The sequence below is a fragment of the Bacillus rossius genome, chromosome 11, assembly GCF_032445375.1.
Source record: "Bacillus rossius redtenbacheri isolate Brsri chromosome 11, Brsri_v3, whole genome shotgun sequence".
In the NCBI taxonomy this organism is placed as follows: domain Eukaryota; kingdom Metazoa; phylum Arthropoda; class Insecta; order Phasmatodea; family Bacillidae; genus Bacillus; species Bacillus rossius.
The window spans coordinates 1,572,189-1,592,849 of NC_086338.1; the positions used below are offsets into that span (position 1 = coordinate 1,572,189).

At 38.3% G+C, this 20,661-nt stretch overlaps 1 long non-coding RNA gene across 1 annotated transcript in view; it reads left to right on the forward strand.

The window, feature by feature from the left end:
- The window catches only part of LOC134536561 (uncharacterized), a 400,227-nt gene that overhangs the window by 85,981 nt on the left and 293,585 nt on the right, over window positions 1-20,661 (forward strand). Inside the window, exon 2 of the long non-coding RNA XR_010075803.1 lies at window positions 483-625. This is a non-coding gene — a long non-coding RNA (uncharacterized LOC134536561). The remainder of the gene's footprint in view (window positions 1-482; window positions 626-20,661) is intronic.

Genomic DNA, 20,661 nt, shown 5'->3' on the forward strand with positions numbered 1-20,661 from the left:
TCTCTGCAACATTATGTAGTTAGGTTGCTACAATTTTCTTACTCTGTCGTCTGTTTTTTTAAATATTTTTTTCTAACCTAACTAAAATGTAAGTATTTGTAGGAGGGTTACTGGCTATGTGCGTCTCAGGCCAACGCCTATACACCTAGTCATGCTGGGATTAGTCATGCAGGTGAGGTAGCATGCATCGTGTGCTAGAAGGAGATTGGCCTGCCATGGCATCCACTGATGCCATGACTTAACTCCCTTATATAAACTCTAGACTATAACTACTAGGCAAGATGGGCCTAAACCTTCATTGTCATGCGGGGTGCAAATTTGCATGCATTAAGATGAAGGCGAACAGGGGACATAGGATGGTCTGGTACCATGCGGGGGTTGGGGCACTCTGACTCGTGATCCAGGTGTGGTCTGACGGCGAGTGGCCGCAACTAGGCTGCAACTAGCGGATGACAGAGGGGGTGTGACCCGCGTGCTTGCAGAAGAGTCGACGGAATGCTGCGGCTCGGCTGACATGGCGGAGGGGGGTCAGGAGGAGGACAGCGGTGACGTCATGCTGGCCACGCCCACCGCCGCTGCTGCCCTCAAGCGGGAGCCGGACGCACCTCTCAACCTCAAGTCGGAGGTGAGTCTCCGCATCTCCCGCCACTGTGCTCTACACTCGCTTACTGACCCCGAGAATTATTTTACAATCTACCTCTTACGTGTAGTTAAGAAGTGTTATCAAAAAAATAAAAGGGATATAGGAAATTTTTCTCAGAATTAATAATGGCTTACCATTACTGTATTAATAAACAAACGACTGTATTCAGGCGAGTGGCATTTTTTTTTACTAGACAAAGGTTTGTTTGATAATGCAAAAATTATACTAACTCCATTATTAGGTAAAAAAACATTTTTAAAAAAACATTTTTTACTGCAGGTAATATTAAAAATAAATTATCTTTTCTTTTGTTAGTGATTTAAGTAAAATGATAAAAGAATAATAAGTCGAACTAATAAGTTATTTCTACAGGAATTTTTTAACCATAATATTATAATTTTAAATCTACTGATGCTCTTAAAATTTCGTTAGAACTTGTATATCAACATCTGTCATCGAGGTAGCTATATGTTACATCACTGACCTAAAGCTGCGCCATATTGAAAACACCCGTGTGCAGAGCTATGGATGTGATCCAACATAACCATGAAGTATTTTTTACAATAAGTTTACTCAATAATTGAATTTTAAAAGAAAATTGACTGTCCCACTATCTCATAGTAGGCCTACTCCAATATTTACAGATAAAAATGTAAGTACCTAATGATTTGGCTTGAGAAAAGAAAATTTATAATATATAGTTTAGTTTTTATTTAATTGATTTTAATGATACGTTCTTAAGTCAAATGTTTGATTTCATTAAAACAAGTAACAGATACATGGATAGTAATGTTATTAATACATGAAACACACGTGTCGAGTTTGTATGAAAGACATGCTTGCAGTAACACGTGTACAAACCGGCATTAAATATAAACTACTTGGAAAAACAATACCTCCCGCTTCTGTGTATGAGGCATATTGGACCATAATGGGGCGGAAATACATTATTGTAGCCCACATGAGGGATTACAGTATCCATCCTAAAATAATAATCTCTGTAAACGTATGTTGCTAAGTGTGTAGTTATAATTACCTTGTTTTGTTTTAATCGTGGAAGGCATGGTCCGGTCCTCAACACAATGTCTGATTTTAGAATGATTTTTCTGCGAGTTTGTGTACTCGTGGTTCTTGTCCATTATTGTGGTTTCACTATAACATACAGTGAAAATCAGAGATGGCGTTTATCCGGAGTCATTCCGTGTGAAATCACCAAGTTGAGGTTGCTCGACTATTTTTAAAAAAATTAATATTTTTACCACATATAACCTTATCAATGGGTAGTTCAAAACCATATTCATTTTATTTTTGTGTGCCACCATTTTCAGTAGAGGCTTGTATATCTTCCCAAGTGCGTGCTCTAACAGTGGTTTGCAGTGGTTTCAATAAAAGGTCATTGTTGACATTGTATTAAAGATAGAAGGTTCTGGTCTTCACTGAAGTAAAGTAAACATTGTATGGTTACCAAAAATGTCTAGAAATAAAGATATAATTTTGTTTAACCTTATGTGAAATGACCTTGAAATTTGTCAAAAATGTTATAAAAATTCCATTTTGAACATTTTTTTAAAGTGACTTGGAGTTGGAACCACAGGGCAAATATTTTTTTGCAATAAGTATGGATGGCAGACTTTCCAGAAAAAATGAGATAATGTGTGGGTTTAAACTCCTTCCTGGTTTTCTGTTGCATTAAACTTCTAAAATTTTCATTTTTTTGAGTTTTTCAAGGTCAAATATCTCAAAAGGGGGACCAGGTAAAATTTTTCTGTTTCCACTATTTAGTACACCTACTGGTACTTAACAAATTCTGCAAGTTTCATTTTGTGGTTCAAACAGGTGTAGAAGTTACAGGCTTTGAAACTTGGGTAAAAAGTTGCATTTTACGTAGAAAATAAAAATTAACAGTGGCTCATGTTCACATAGTCTTTTAGTGATTTTACCTTTAAGTTAAAACAATTTGTAGTGCTAATAATAAAAAACATAAAACTCACCCTATTACATTATCCAGATTTGCAAACCACAAAAAAAAATGTCAGCTGCAACAGATTTATTTTACAAGTTTGACCCGCAGTTTCTGAGAGAGTTCTATATTTTTCTCTTCAGTTATATTAAATGTTCTACCTGTTATAGTAGTGAACTCTGTAGGTTTCAAAATGTCTAGAACATTCTTCATCTCCACCCATAAAACATCATCTTTTGTTTTACTGAAGCTTGTAGATGGACCACCTGGTGTGTAGAAGACCACCTTGATATCACTGTTTTCTTGAGAAACCTCACAAACTCTACCAATATACCATCTGTTATCATAAACACACACAACAATGTCGTTTACTGAGATGTCACTAATGTTAAAAACACCAGTAGTGCCATCAATTGGATATTCTTTGTGTTTCGTATCAAACGATGCTGAAATGATGCTGTATTGTATTGTTGATGTGTTCTTCGGTTTAAAACAATGTTGATCTCTAGTGCTTAAAATTCTTTTAGCATTATCAAACCTGCTTTTTAAGTGAAGATCTGCCTCCTGAACTTCTCTTTCTCCCACAAACACAAAATTTATTCCTTTTATGTTTTCCACACAAAATTGAAACATACTCATTGGTGTTATGATATGGCCTTCTTTCGGTCGCTGTAAACTTGTCTTAGCCACCAGTCGCTTGACAGTTCCACCAATACCATCACAAGGCCCCTTTCCATGACTTGTTGCAAAGAAATGCCACTCTGCTTCTAATCCAAAATCTTCTTTATGCTTGCACAAGTTAGAAAAATTGAACCTGTTCTTGTATTGAGCAGCCGATCCATCAGAAAAATAGGCAACTCGATTCAAATTAGGAATAAGGGACTTAACAAAGTGTATCAACTTTGTTTGGAATGTGTACACAGCAACTGTGTTATGATTCATACAGTCACTTATAACACAAAGGCTCTTAGTACACAAATTCTTAGCATCATCTCTGTAGTACACACAGAAGGGATGAATTGTGGCCTGAGAATTCATCCAATGATAACTCTGGATCTCATCTTGGATGATAAATGTATAGTTTTCTGAGAAATCCAGAATTATTACACATTCATCACTTTGTAGATTCTCTTTCTTACTTTTCAGAAATTGTGATTGACTCTGCGAGATGAAATGGTGTTTCTTCAATGCCATTAGTTTACTAACAAATTTCTCTTTGAATTCAGCATGTGGTTCTACTATCGTTACAAGGTTGCAATGGTCTGCTACTATCCACTGACTGTATGTGATATCGTCATCATCACTGACACCCTGCAATAGTTCATCTACTTTCAGGTTTCCTACTTCAGGACAATTTGGGCACTCTCCAAACATACAATCTTCACTATTTAAATCACACACAATATTTTCAAGAAGGACCTTCCAGTCATCTGTTTTTACTGCCATAGTCATTAGTTTGAAATTTTGGTGAATTGAACATACACAAACAGAATGAGTGCCACTAGCTCCTGCAAGGATGCACCACTTGGGACGCAGAATACAGAATGTAGAAAACCCAACCTTTACAGATTGATGCTCTTCTCTAAACTTTTGGTATAGTTCTTTTAAATTACACAGAATTAAACGTTTTTGCTTTAGTTCTTTCTTCCCATCATCAAGACGAACCGATTTTGTATCCTTCATTCCAGGACAGATTCTACTAACTTCATCGTTTTCATAAAATTGAACAACGAGATCTCTAGTTTCTTGAGGCAATTCTTTCCCTTTTTTCTTAGATGTGAGCTGTGGAATAACACCACGTTCCTTAACAATTTCACGTGTTCTTCTAACCAGATATTCGCTTACATCTAACTCATGTGCAGTTCTTTTCATTGACCAGCTTTTTGGCACTACACTAATGACTTGTATTTTCTCATTGTTGGATGTACAGGTCTTAATTCTTTTCTTGAGATTTTCAATATGAATTTCCATGTCTTTTATTGCAGTATCAGCTATTTCTTCATCATCCTCATCTTGGGACTCACAGGTGATGGTAAAAGTGTCGCTTAATTTTTTCTTAATTGCACAAGAAAATTTGCTCACAGTTCGTCTAACTTCTAGATGTTTTTTTGTATCACTAAGTTTAATAATTTTAGTTGGGGAAACTCCTAAAGCAGAGCCAGCTTGATTGATAGACTCTACAACAATTTCAGGTGCGGTGAATAGTTCTTCGTTATCACAGTTGCTAGTACTAGTACCTAAATTCCCCTCAACATTACTTGAAAGTTTTTTATGACAAGAGCAACAAACAGATTTGCCAGGAATCAGTGATGGCCATCTTTCAGACAACTCTACAGTTATTTCCCTTAACTGTTTTTTGATAACTTTTTTATGGTATGAAAATGGATCGCAACACGAATTTCCAAAAAGATGATTATACTTGTCCAGATATTTTTTTTCGTGGAAAGTACACACATTAACAATGTTATGTAACTTACTTCTTTTCTTAAGAAGGTCAATTTGCGATTTAGTGAAGTCTGATGATAATTTTAGGTAATACTTGCCATATGAATCATTTTCACAATCTTCATGTGTAAAAGTACCCAAAGAACACTCCATACTTCTGGTAGATAGTTCTACGTAGTCACTTTGAGACAGAAACTGCAGGTAACAACTAAGTAGCTCACTTCAATGCAGAATTGTAACACATACCAGCAATACTTGTGTGGAGCCAAATAAACAATATTAGAGTAGACAGCACATACAAAACCACAGAACACAAACACATCTTTACTCCTTGGCAGCAGACACAAGACTAAAGTGGTTGGCTGCAATGCACATATATTCAACTTGTCACAACTTGCTCTTTGGATGGTTACATCAGGTTTGCTTGTCACAACTTGTCCATTCATGCCTCCTTACAAAATGATTTATTTTTAACTTTCCATATGTTACAACTCAAAGCCTTATATTATATTTGCACTTCATAAGAAATAAAATAAACATTAATAACTGTTACACAATTTGATTACAGTCAAGTAATTAGAGCTAAAATATTACAACTTTTTACCTAAGTTTCAAAGCCTTTAACTTCTACACCTGTTTGAACCACAAAATGAAACTTGCAGAATTTGTTAAGTACCAGTAGGTGTACTAAATAGTGGAAACAGAAATATTTTACCTGGTCCCCCTTTTGAGATATTTGACCTTGAAAAACTCAAAAAATGAAAATTTTAGAAGTTTAATGCAACAGAAAACCAGGAAGGAGTTTAAACCCACACATTATCTCATTTTTTCTGGAAAGTCTGCCATCCATACTTATTGCAAAAAAATATTTGCCCTGTGGTTCCAACTCCAAGTCACTTTAAAAAAATGTTCAAAATGAAATTTTTATAAAAATTTTGACAAATTTCAAGGTCATTTCACATAAGGTTAAAAAAAATTATATCTTTATTTCTAGACATTTTTGGTAACCATACAATGTTTACTTTACTTCAGTGAAGACCAGAACCTTCTATCTTTAATACAATGTCAACAATGACCTTTTATTGAAACCACTGCAAACCACTGTTAGAGCACGCACTTGGGAAGATAAACAAGCCTCTACTGAAAATGGTGGCACACAAAAATAAAATGAATATGGTTTTGAACTACCCATTGATAAGGTTATATGTGGTAAAAAAATTATTTTTTTTAAAAATAGTCGAGCAACTATTTAATTAAACATTTGGTGATTTCACACGGAATGACCCCGGTAAAGTGTTTTAAATCCTATTTAACTGTCCATAAGATACCATTGATTGCATCTAATAACCACCGCATTGGGTCGACAAGGTTGTTTCCTGGAAACTGTTCACTTTATTCGTCTTCACTTTCGCTAGCACATGCTCCATCTGGACTCCAATAAATTTGACATTTAAAACCTAAGGGGTAAGGATGGAAACAAAGCAAAGATATTTAGAATTCAAACAGATTTGAGGTTGTTGCAGCAATTTTTTTTATTACTATCAGATATTTACATTCTTTTTGGCAAATAAATGCGAAGGATTTTTTGATACTACGAAATATTTCCATTTTACAATTCTTTTATTGCCTATGGGGCCATTATCAATAAAATAATTTTGTACTAAAGGCCAACGACTCAACGAAGAAAACAACTTGCAGCATCCAGTCATTATCATCATTAAGGGCGGTATTCAAAGACGTTCGGGTAACGTAGCGAATAAGCACTGCCTTCTTGGGATACGACCGTGACCTAACTCGCGGGCCGTATTCCAGGACGTGTCCAAACCGAATCCCAGTAAGGAAACAAATCGGCAACGGTGCTCTAAGCGAGGCTATTAAGGCCCCCGCCTACTTCGGGCACACACACGGTGTGCAGAGCTTCAGGAAAAACAACGCGATTTCAAAACTACTCGAGATATCCGAGTGGATCTGCTTACGAAGAGCATTTAAGAGTTCGCTGAGGGCCGAAAAGTACTTTTGATTTCGGATTAAGTTTTTAAACTATACTTTTAGAAGAGTTAAAATAGCTAAAAAGCATGTTTTCATAGTTATTTTTAGACGTAAAACAACCGGTACAGATTCTTGAAAGCACTTTAGGGACTTGCATTACCCCTTTATCTTCATTTCTCTGCCATATAATGTTCTGGTCTACGCTCAAATCTCACAGTTTTCCTGTGACGACGAGAAGACTGCCGACTGCGCGCCAGTCCAGAGGAGACACCGCGCTAGAAGCACCAGCGAGCGTCGCGCTTATTATCCCGCCTCACCAACACACATACACCTTTGACGAGGCGGGCCCCTTAACTGCTTCCAGCGCATTCTAGCGGTTGTTTCGCAACAATAGGTACAATTGTTACGGTAAAAATACCATAGCTAGCAGCACCATCGTACAAAAATAGAAATACATTTAGAATTTTCTCAAGTACTTCTTAAGTTACGATTATTTCTTGTTATGACCAATAAAGTGTACAAAATGTATTCCGGGATATTTTCGCTTTTGTAAAGTTTCATTTGGCACACTAACACGGGTGGTACGTCCCCAGATGTTCACAATAATGACTATATACGGGTTTCAAAAATCTTTTTCCGAAAAGTGCTCAGCATCGTAACAAATCTTTTACTTGTATATGTCATTTCTCTGCTAAGTACCAAGTGAGTGCGCAATAATTTTTTTCCTGTTCCGCGTTGAATCTAGACACAAGCGCTCTCGCTTTCCGCGGCGGTTCCGAGAAGCGAAGTGCTCCGCTCTCTTTCTGCGCAAGAGAACGACTTGTCCCTGACCCGCCGTAATATATTGTCCCCTCCATTTGAGCCGACAGTCAACTCCCTCCTCCGCCAATCAGAAATCTCCATCTCTCTCCCCTCCTCCGCCGCTCGTGGCCTTTCTTTTGATAATCGGTTGATTAATCGATCCGCTACGGGACAACTGGCGACTCGCGGAAACGGAATTAGGGTCAACTCGACGGCGCCTTTTTAACTTTTTTAGTTTTGTTCGGGAGGCGGGTGGCCCGTGGTTGCAGCCTTGTGAGGGGCTGCTATCCCCGTCCTTCTCGGAGGTGCTTGAACCGCGCGCCGCGGCCGGCTGTCTTGGGCGGACCCGCTAATTACACCCTTCTATTTCTGGGTCGCACACTCGCCGCCTCTTCCTTCGTCCTGGAGCTGTCTGCTTCTCAGGAGATCCCGCGGGAAGTTACACTGCACATGAAGAAAAAAATTGGTTGTCTGTAAAGTCGGTTTACGGACGATATTTTAACGTGACAACGTCATAACAAAACATTGATGAAATGATTGCATACTTCATAAATAAAATTGAATCATTTTAAATTTAATAATAAAATAATAAATACTTGAAATTATACTAGTAATCAGATTTTTAAAATGCAAGAATAATTAACCTTTATAGCCGAAATTGTTGTTGTAATAAGCAATGAAAACCACATTAACATTTCACTTCACTTTATAAACAGTCGAGTGGAAGAGAGATAGATGCGGCGCAAGCGTACAATGAGCGTAACGGGACACAGCGTAACGGAACAATGTGCGTAACGGGACACTTTTTCTTGCGTGCAGCTGGCGTTCATCGATTTATTAGACGTTGTCACGTCAAAAAAAAGTATATTCTGTGCTTTTACAAAAGATTCCTTTGGAAACCAGTTCCATGAACTAGATTCTAATACTACAAGAAGGATATTGTAAATTGGTACAATACATGGCTATGGTTATTTTTACATACATGAAATACGAATATGGGCGCATAATTTTTTTGTTTTGAATGATGTTCAATTCAAGCATTTTTTTAAAACCATTTTAATGATGCCGTTCAAGAACTAAAAACACTGTGACTTAGATAGCCAGGCAGCTACAGTTACTGCGTAAGTAGGGTTAAGTATTATTAACTGCGATATCCTTAAAAAAAAAACTGGTTCTCTTTATATGCTGAAATTAAAATTAAAAATACTTATAATGAAATTTGTGGCATTTCGTGAGCCAATTTCAGGTCCACGAGGAGAAAACTGAAATGAGTCCTCCTCATCTTTGGTCTCTGGCTGAATCCAAACAGTCGATAAGAGAGACATTAAAACAAAAATTACAACCCACCCTCGTGCGAACACGTGTGTGCCTCGCTGATTGAACTAATAGGATAAAAATTAATTAAAACATCGGGTGCACGTGGCTAAGTGCGGAAATTGCAAATGGATAAATCTGCAGGTCGCTGCCACCCCCCCCCCCCCCCCGTTTCCCCCTCTACGTGGGCTACCACGTCAACTCTTCCTTCCTGATATATGTAGCTGCGACGCGAGGTCTGAGCATGCGCAGAGATGAAGGTAGGGGCGAGTTTCTCCAGGCATCGGGTACCGAGTCGCCTTTACTGACAGTGCGTGGGCTGACGCGAGCCGGACGGCAGTTTGAAACACACTGGACAACTGCTTGACCGATATAAACCGTGCGAGAAAAAAAAAATAATTTTCCTAACAACATATGCAATCCCTAGAGACTGGAAAAATTCGCGATTTCAATGACCTCAAGGATTGACTCCAAGATCCTCTATGTACTAGGACAAATTGCACCTGATCATTGGATAATGACTAGAGTCCCGGAAATTTCGCGGATTCCTCTGGCCTCAGGATTTAATTCAAAGTTATAGGTGTGCTCGACCCATGTTACTTTCCCATTGGTTGATTTCTTAGCGAGAACATTTTTATCCTTGTTATTTGGCACTACCTGATTCGCTTACTTCTCTCCTAGCTGGGCATCATTGGCTCACGGTCGTAGAGGGGCGTGTCCAAACAACTGCGTGCCAATCATGAACACAGTGCGACAGTATGGAGGTTTGCATTCTAGCTTGCGACTAAATGAATGCGCGAAAATTCCGTGGCTCTAATAATGACTCGTGACACGTGTTACCTGGGATGCTTGTAATTTGATACTTCTTTTGTTGAAGGTTTTTCACTGGCTTAGGGTCCTTCAGGTAAACGGTGGTCCAATCACTGACTCAGAATGAAGGTGAACGAGTTTGGAGTCTAGCCTACCGCGAAATGAATCCGCGAATTTTTCCGGTCTCTAGCAATCCCAATGACTAAGTTAGAGACCTGTAAAATTCGTGATTTCAAATCCCTAAAGGATAGACTCCATGATCCTCTATGCACTCGTGCAAATTTCATCTGCTGATTGGTTACCGACTCGTAACACCTGTTGACTGGAATGATCGTGATTCGCTAATTCTTCTGTTAAAGATTTTTCATTGAGCCAGAGTCCTTCAGATAAAGTGTGACCCAATCACTGAAGCAAAATAATGTCAAAAGTATTTGGACTCTATCCTATCGCGAAATGAATCCGCGAATTTTACAGGTCTCTAGTAATGACTGGATAAGTTCGCTGGTTTACTGACCTTTAGGATGGACTCCGCAGTTCCATGTATACTCGAGAAAATATCTCCCACAATTTGGCTGCTGTCTTGTGAGACGTCCCTGTGTAGTAGCCTGCGATTGGATACAGCTTTGGTTGATTGTTTCTCATTGGCCCGAAGTCATCCAGCTGAGTGGTGAGCCAATACCAGAAGCAGCGCTAACGTGTAGATATTTGGATATTAGCCTATCGCAAATGAATCAGCGAATATTCCTGGTGTCTACCAATGACTTGTAGGTTTTCTTGAAGGCACCATCCTAATTACCAAAGACCTTCATTAATCGCCTTATTATTCGGCTACAGTCTAGTTCGTACACTTGAACGACTCTTGTAATTGGATAACGGGTTATTCGACACCCTCCAAATAATTGGAAGCCAATGAAAAAAACTTAATAAACAGCCAATCACACCATGTTCGCCCTGGAAAGAAAACGAAATGAGGCAGCAGCAAACTGACATATGGCATCGATCTTATTATGCATGCGCTTTTAGAGTCTAGCCTGACGCCAGAACCCAAACACGAATTTCGTAGATCTGTTCTGATTACTGCAACCTCTTAGTGGGCGTAACGTTGCATCGCGAGTTAAGTCTAGTAGTTAAGAATGTATAGAATAAAAACATTTGAAGACGGTTGATGTTTATTTATTTCGTAACTTTACAAATATTGAAAAATTCGTGGTTTCGATGGCCTTCAGGATAGACTACACATTCTCCTGTACACTTAGTAAAATAACGGAAGTTCATTGGCTGCCGACTTGTAAGTCGTCTCAACAGGTTTGTCTGTGATTCGATACTTCTTTGGTTGCGGGTTTATAATTGGTTGAGATTATTCAAGATGAACAGTAAGCCAATAGCAAAATCATCTAAAAGGCATATGTGTTTGAATTCTAGCCTATCGCCGAATGAATCTGCGAATTTTTCTGGTCTCGACCTATGTTCTATATTTAGGGCCCTGAAAAGATCCCGAGAGTAGCTGGAAGTTAAAACACTGTAGCATCGACTGTGTTTCGTGATTGGGTGAGTTACTTTGAGGTGCATGTCGATTGTTACAACAACCAATCACACTAATTCATTGTGCAAGCAAACTCGTCCTTAGTGGCTCGTGCAAACAAGGCAACGACTTCTCTCGCAGACGGCCGCCAATCACAAGGAAGAAACCGCTGGTGTGGGTATACCTTGTTGCAGTCTAGTAGGGTTTAAGATTTTTTCGTGAAAATTTCCTGCCCCTATCTATATTACATAGTAAATTAAATAAAGAAGTATTCACCTACTGGATATAAAACAAAAGTGATGCTATTGACTATAACGAAGTTTGAATCTAGACTAGTGAAATTTTGGTAGCTTTTTCTTCCTGTGTTTAGTAATATTTCCCTTATGTATGACTAGAGAAACCTGTTTTTTCGTTGTTGGACTCCGACACACTCAGTTAATATTCTTGAAGTCATACTCCTTTAGGCATACTTACTTACTTCTCGAGGGTAAACCTTTAGTATGCAACGACATTCACGCGCACCGTGATACTGAAACTTAACATGATGAAATCCAATGCGCGCGTTGTTTTCGTCCATATATGACGTAAAACATGGTTTATTTTCAATCGATTGAAAAACAGATGTGACAAACAGATTGAAAACATATGCTGAAATGTATTTGTAATATTTAACCAATAGCTACATCTACTTATTATTTTTTGAAACCAGCGAACACACTTTATTTAATAATTTGGTTTTCTTCAGGCTTACTTACAATTAATTAGCTGAGAAAATTATGTTAAGATAAACATTAATTAGATGATACTTACCAAATTGTTGGTTTTCTTTAATACGACTATAACACTGCGCTATCTCGTATTTTTGAAGTTAACTAAATGCTTTAATTTTTTGTAATCAAAAAATTGCATTCAAATGCCACAATGTTTTTCTACCCCTGTTTTGTGATTCTTTGTCAATAGTTATATAATGAAAGTTTTATAATTGTATTTAACATTGCAATTCACTCTTTTTACCACGCTTTTATTAGCTTCACCTGTATGCATGGTTGGACTGTGTAATAAAATCTTTCAATTTTTACCCACTTTTCGACGTCCGAATGTGTTGAAATTTTGCATACATATAAAGAACCTCTGACAATACAATATCTTGGTAACATAAGATCTTAAGAGTTAAGGGTAAAAAAACCACTTAAGTTGAGCTATGGAAAATAACCATGATTTTTGTGTATCCATGAGCTCAAGGCAGGGTGGGAATTTTCCCCGGGGGCGACCGTTACCCTAACATTTCTAAAATATAAAAAATTAAAGTTTTTTTCAATTTGGCGTGTTTCCGATCCAAAGGGTCGGGTTATGGTGGAATATTTGTCCGGGGTTCTCTAATGGCAATATGGGTACTATATCTGAAATTATCTGGCCACTCTTCCGGCGTGAACAAATGTATGATACGGACATTCCATCAGTCCATGTTGATTTCGGCACAGATGGTGTACAATGTTGATTTCGGCACAGATGGTGTACATATAATTAAACCAATAGCCATACCGTTTCCAGCGAAATACAGCTATGGTACTGTTGAAAGGCTAATGTTGTCATTAATACTGAGTTGGGCATCTACCGTGCATAAAATGCAAGGCTGCACTGTAGATTATGCAGTTGTTTATTTGGGATCGCGTCTCTTTGCTGCCGGACAGGCTTATGTAGCTCTTAGTCGCGTAAAGTCACTGGATGGTCTCCAAGTGGAAGAACTTGATTGCTCTAAGATAACAAGAAATGTTCCATGTTATGTAGACGCATTAGCTGAAATGACTTGATTACGTGAACATTGAAGACTAATTTTAAGTTTATTGTAACAAATAAAGATTTTAATCACTCATATTTAGTATTTTTAATTTGTTGGAATTACTCATATTCAATATTTTAATTGTATTTTAAGACTAAAAAGAATAAAATAAATTATATCTAAATACACCTCTTTTATCGCTGAATTATTTAAAAATAAAATTTTGATTTAAGTTAAGTTTTTTTTCAACAGCTAAATAATGCACCACAACTATATGTAACTAAAAGCGTGGGCTGCTCTCTTCTTTCATTTTCGTAATGAGTATATCCTGAAATTAGTGAGAGAAAATTTAAGACAAATGATATCAAGCACCCCACGTTTTTAGGTATACAGAGTTCTGGTGCGTTATTTGGCTGTGGGACAAAAAACTAAAATCAAATAATTATACCTTAGTGCTGCTTCTGTCATTGGTTCAATGTTAATCTGAAGGACTGAGGGACAATTAGTGACCCTCACTCATAGAAGTGTCGAATCACAGGCCACCCTGTCGTGACGACTCACAAGTCAACAGCCAATGAACAGTTGGCATTTGCCCGAGTGTGTAGAGGATATTGGAGTCTATCCTGGAGGCCATTGAACCCGCGAATTTTTTCGGTCTCTACTCATTGGCTTCTGACTTGTAACACATCTCAACTGGGCAGCCTGTGATTCGATACTTCTTTGGTCTACTGTTTCTAAAACGGCTCAGAGAACTCCAGTTAAATGTGGCCAATACAGAACAGCACGATGGCATAAGTGAAAAATTTGCAGAATTTCTTCAATTTATTGTCATCCAAATTGGGCAGAGACCCAAAGAAAACTTCGCTGAATCATTTTGTAACAGGCCAAAATCTTAATATTTATATCTTTGTGCTTTTTCAATAGGCTCAAATTTCATCGTTGTTTTTGCACGACGAGAGAAGACTGCGCGCCAGTTCAGAGCCTTGCGCTTAGAGGCGATACCACGCTAGAAGCACCAGCGAGCGTCGCACTTATCTCCCAGCCTCACTGACACACATACAGTCCTGACTAGGCATGTCACTTAAGAGCGTATCTTGAAAGTTCTGTATTGCAATATGTGTTTCCTTATTGGGTAGTTATGTGCAGAACGATCTTTTTTCGTCAATCAGAGTCTGTAAGAAAATATATCTTGCAAATATAGACGAAGTGTACAGGAGATTCAGTATTTTCCTGCTAAAAATATTTATTGGAGTAATTCGCGAGTGTACTGACCTCTAGGCTATTACAGTCTAATGCTAGATCACTAAAATCTAGGCTATTACAGTCTATTGCGTGTTCAGATTTTTTTTGCAAAATATGGCAACCCCTATTCATAAGACTCACGTCTGGGTCTTTCGTAATTTTATATAATTATAGCACGTTCATTTTAAAATATGTAGTGAAAAATTGTTACTGTAAATTTAGAGCATAACATTCTTTTTCTAATGTTTTGTCTCTCTCCGTAGGGTATTTTCCTAGTCAATAAGAAAATCGTAACGAAATATTTAATCAAACATTAAACGTAGTCTAAATAAAAAAAAAAATAACTTGCTTATTCTCACTGTGAATATACCATTTGCTACAAATAACTATTTTCCTAGCAATTATGATGATTGCCATGAAGTCTATGCTGGTAGTCATTAGTCATATAATTTGCAAAATATTGTAGCATATATTTTCATTTATATTTTAGCTTTGAGAAATTTACCGTATGATATAATATATATTTTAACGGTTATGTTGAGATTTTTTTAGGAGTCATATTACGTTATTTCAGTCACAAACTTGGTTCTCAGTGATAGTGAATTAATATCACTTAACTGATCTTGGTATCCGAGAAGTACATACATCTAAGATTTTAGAAGTTTTTAATTTTTTTTAATTTACTACCGCTTCTACCTTCACTGCCAAAACCAAAGTTGCAGGACAGAATATATGAGCATATTTTTTAACATGTAGAACCGTCGATTAAAATCTGCCATTGGCAGGTGTTCAAATAAGCTGTTATTCGTATTTGTTTTCAAAATAGCTGCCCATTTTTTTCCCCTTCCACTCTGATTTTTTTGTGTCTAAAAAATAATTGCAAAATGCTGGAAAATTTTTATCTCATTTTCCACCCCAAAGCTAAATAATTTGTAACGGCTCTGAAAAACAGTTTGAAGGGTCGTAGTGTGTTTTTTTTTTTACCGGTAACAAAATAGAGAGTATTTTTGACAGCCTCATTTTAAAACATGTTTGCTCTAGACTGCGCAGCAACGCTGTTGTGATTTTCCCCTGAGGCACGTGATTTGCTATCGTGACGTCTTCAAAAGAAAATGCGATTGTTAATAAGGCCAACTGGGGCGTTAAACTCGCTGACTTTTGCAACTGCTGATGCAGCCGAGTGATCCGGCAAAGCCGAGGGCTAGAAGTGACGTGATCCGTTGAAATGACCCGAGAACTGAACACAAACAGTTGCCATTTCCATAGACGTGATCACAGTGCAAGAAGAACGAATATTTGGGACCACTACTGTACACACCAAGAGTTTGGTGAAAAACTATTTTTATTAAAAAAAAATTATATTATCTTACATTTGTTTTAGTTTCTGCGCCCCACTAATACTTACAGCAAAACTGTAACGGAATTTTGTCTATAATTTTCCAATTTATTCAAATTAATAAACCGGGAATGAATCAAATTAAAAACAAATAGAAATTTCACAAATCAGAAAAAAAAAAACAACTAAGTGCAATGTGGGTTGCCTACAAAATAAAAACGGATCTATTTATTACATTATTTAGAATATTTTTTGTATTGAATATGTTATTATTTGTTAATCATTTGAAAAACAAGATTAAGTTTATTCAAGGTTGTCGTTCATGCTAAATTGGTTAGTAATAAAGTCTATTGTGCTAAATATTAGGACAAACGACGTATAGACAACCTACTTTGTAGAGTGACTGCATTATTAGACTCAGTTTTAGGAAAAACTACGTGTACACTTATAATATTTAATTTGGATGGTTCTTTACGAAAATTGAGATTAAAAGCTATATAAAAGTTTAAACAAACATTTAATTTCATTATTTTTTTCTTTAATCTTTTAATACACATTTAACTCTAAAGTTTTACTAGCGACCAATATTTGCTGTTGATGAAGATTATCATGAGGTGGTGGAGCTACGCTTATTATTTATTTTTATAGTGATATGCTGAAAAACACTAACTGTATAAAAGCTGAAAACGTGCTCAAGTTAAACAGAGTAAACAAATAATAATTAAGTATGTTTTAACTAGACAATATCTTGAAGATGGCCCACAGACGGTACTACTAACACAACCTCGGATAACTTGCGTGCCGATCCGAGACTAGTTAGAGCAAGGGAAGCTTCGAGGTCTCAGTTGGAACACGGCGCGCAGGTGAGTAGTGTGTGAGAGGGGGTTCGGGAACAGTACTGGCCAGAGACGTGTGACATCTGACCTCGGCAACGAGCTAACTCAAGTGTTCTCGTGTTGCAAATGCACTTGTAATACTAAACTCGGGCACGAAATTTAACGCAGAACTCCTTAAAATAATGCCGAGCGTGATAAATATTTTCGCAGATTTCTTGACGCGAATCAAACAGCTAATTCGACTATTAAATCTTTTGATTGTTAAAACGAAATTTCAAACCATATAATTAAACTGCTTCAACAGAAGCGAAAAAGTCTTAAAAAAAAGAAACTAAACTCCGGCTTTGTCGAATCACTGCCCATCTTATCATAATTCATTAAACAGTTGTTACTGTAAAGCTCATCCTTGGCTGTGTGGAGTTAGGTTCGCGCCATCCGCCACGGATGGCAGCACTGTGGTTACACATTTCCGTTCCTTGACGGAACCACTGCCACCGAACGCGGAGACGCGGCACGCGATGAAGGAACTCTGGGACTCGACGCGGCCCGCTCATGTCGCACGGGCAGATGCAGATGCAGATGCAGATGCAGATGCAGATGCGAAGCAGGCCGCGGGCCTAGTGACCACACAAGGGGGGGGGGGGGGGAGGTTGTCATCGAAGGAGGATAACTGTAAAATAATCAAGAGGGGCTTCGAGAGGCGGACGTCAGTTCCGGGCCGCAACAATGAGCGGAAGCACGGATGAGCGAGATCAGAGTTGCGATGCGAGGTTACTTCTGCGGAGTCCAGGACTCTATCAGGTGGCCTGCGGTGTATGGCATGGCCTCCCTCGGCCTATGTACAGTACGTGCATAATAGAATTTCCCAGCTATAAAGTTTGACACTACTAACTGTAATTGTTGTGGAGCTCTGGTTTAGGGTCGCATACACGAGTTCTGCTTTGTAGTTCTCCCGCTTGCAGCGCCACGCAATTCGAGACGACAGAGTTTTTTTTTCCCCTGGCCTCCGCGTTCATACCTGACGTAACACCGTGAAATTTGTTTATTTTTTTCCTTTAGGGCTTTATAAAAGATCGTGTCTACGTTCCGCCACTACCTAATGATTTGCCAGAGCTCAGACACGGAATTGAAAAGGCTATTGCTTCCATCACTCCGGACGTTTTAACCAAAGGTTGGGTGTGTGCCGTATAACTAAAGTTGAACATACTGAACGTTTGTAAGAAAAAAACTAGGTTAGTTTACCTTCAATTTGAGGTATCATTTGTTGTATATAGTCTAAATCAAGCTCTTATCACATACCATTTAAACTGGGATATTCTTTTATGGGTACACTTAAAAAAAACCTTTTTAAACCAACCTCGAACTTGAATTTCAGCTATTGTTTTACTAATTTATCTTAAGAAACCATGATATCATTTCCTGAATAATTACATTCGAATATGTTTTATAAATGCTCACGATGGAATTTCGGTGAAGTCATGTTGTTACATGACACAATAAAATTTATGAATGTTTTTATAGTAAGTAATCACGAAAATTCAGTTCAAATATGAAAGGTATTGACCAGCATTTTGAGTTGCAGGCTAGTAACAATTCAATACTATTTTTTCTTCTCACTCATAATTGTCGGTATATTTCACAGAATAATGGACAAACAAGAACAATAAAAATGGAAAGGGTAACGCGGGACCCTAAAGCCCCCCCCCCCCCCGAAGCTGTCTTGCGTCAGTTGGCGATTGCTCTAATTCATTCCGTGTCGGAATAGCCGTCGAGAAAACATCATGGGGTTAAGGGTGTATGTCCCCTTCCAGGTTATAATTTTATATTAACGCTTAACACGGTTAATCTTGTAGACTATTTGGATGGCCGAAATTCAACAAATTTGAAATACGTAAATAGTGGATACCTTTTTGCATAATTAGCTGATAAGAGTTGAATTTTTAAAAATGTTTGTGCATTATGGATAAGGAAAACCAAATGGAATAATTAACAGAAACTTTTTTGGTTTAAAGTTAATGCTGGAAACTACTGCGTAGTATGGTTTAAAAAATTATTTACTTAGGTATATTTAGTCTTTTAAAATCATAACATTTATAATGACTAAAGAGGCCAGTTAAAGTTGATATAATTATTTTCTGGAAGAAATTTGACCATACCACATAGCAGCCAGTAAAACTGGCTCTAAATAAAAAAAAGTTTCAGTTCCATGTTTCATTGTATTCTCCCTATCCATACTTCATAGAAACGTAAAAAATTGAACTCTTTCAACTAAATATGTGTAATGAATGAATGAAATACATTTTTTTTTTCATTTAGTGAAAGTCTGCCACTCAAAAAGATAATGGGTTTATCAGTATGGAACCAAAATATAAAATAATCACCTATAACAGGACATACACCCTTAATGGGGATGGATAAGGAAAGGTATCGATACTGTACTGCTCCCATTAAAGTGTAAACAACTTTAAAAAAATACTGAATCCCGGGTTTGGAGTTGAGTTTCGACAAGGAATTTTATTAAAATTTACAAATCAGTTAATACTTTAAAGTTTCCCTTTGTGTTCGTGAACTGTGGTTCGCGCCGTCCGCCGCAGACGGCAGCACCGTGGCTGCTACACATTTCCGTTCCCGTTCACCGGCAGCTAAGTGACACGTGGTGATGACCAGGGTGATCACACGCAGTTCCCAGGGAAACTGGCGCCTCGCGGAGTCACCAGCCGAGCGCGCAGACACACGAGCCACCCCCGTGTGTTGGGGGGTAGGTAGCAGTGATTGCGAGCATCGGGGCTTCTCCGGGGTAAGTAGGGGGAGCGAGTGGCTACCACGGCACGGCCCCCGGGCATTTAGGCGGGTATGCAACCCGCGGGTCACGCCCCTCCCGCTCCGTCGCCACCACACACCCCCCCACCCCCCGCGCGGGGACTCGCTCGAGTAATCTAGGTATCCGCGAGCCACGGGTTATGAAGCTAATTATAACAATTACATGTCAGGTTAGATGTAGACACAACATAATCATGTCTAATTTACAACGCGCGCACATGTGTGATGGATTACAAGGCATTGCTATCAAGTAACAATGGCCGCAGACTAATTAGCCTAATTACAACATGCCTGGTACCTCCCTGTCCCCTCCCTTTACGAACCCCCTTGACCCGGTCCTAGCGCAAACCTACCCACGGGGAGAAGGGGGAACGGGGTAATTAACAATTAGACAGGGTCTGTATGTTTTTATTTTAACCCCTGCTTGCAGTTTCCTCCCCTGATTGAATGTCATCAAGGGCCGGGTTGGCAACGCTGGCGCGGCTATGACGCGGTGGCGCGCCCTTCCCCCCTCCCCCCTTCCCACTACCCACTCCGGAGCCGTGGACCAATCAGGCTGCTGCGCTGGAAGACGAGTCGTGACCCGCACCCACCGAGGTCGCTCGGCGCGGTGCGACAGCCAGTAATTACGCTAATAAATAGCATCGCTGCGACTTGCTCTCTGATTACAGCATCGCCAAACCTTCTCTTCTCTCTCCTCCTCATTCCTCTTTTTTCTCTCTCCAAGGGCTTGTTTTCTTTACTCTGACAGTTTCTCTCTGTTCCCTAGCATTTTACAATTTTTTTTCCATATTTAATTTCTGTTTTTTTTCAATTTTTTAACACGATCGAACATTAGGAAGAAAGTTTTCCGAATATCTGTTATTGTTAAAGTCCAAGGATGCCACCTACTTGGAGTTTAGCTAAAAAAGCAATGGAACAACTATAATGGTTAAATCAGCAGGCTCCGAAAATAACTCACTACACTTGCAGACTATGAAACTGAAGTCAAGTCTTCTGGTAATGCTGCTACAGGGACCCTAAATAATGACCATGGTATTTTTGTATATTTTTGTCTTTGCATCTATCGTTATTTTCTTTTAATTAGAGCATTATCTTTCATACATGAAAACCTTTTAGAAAAGACTACCTTTTAATTAATTTAATAATGGCAGTAACATATT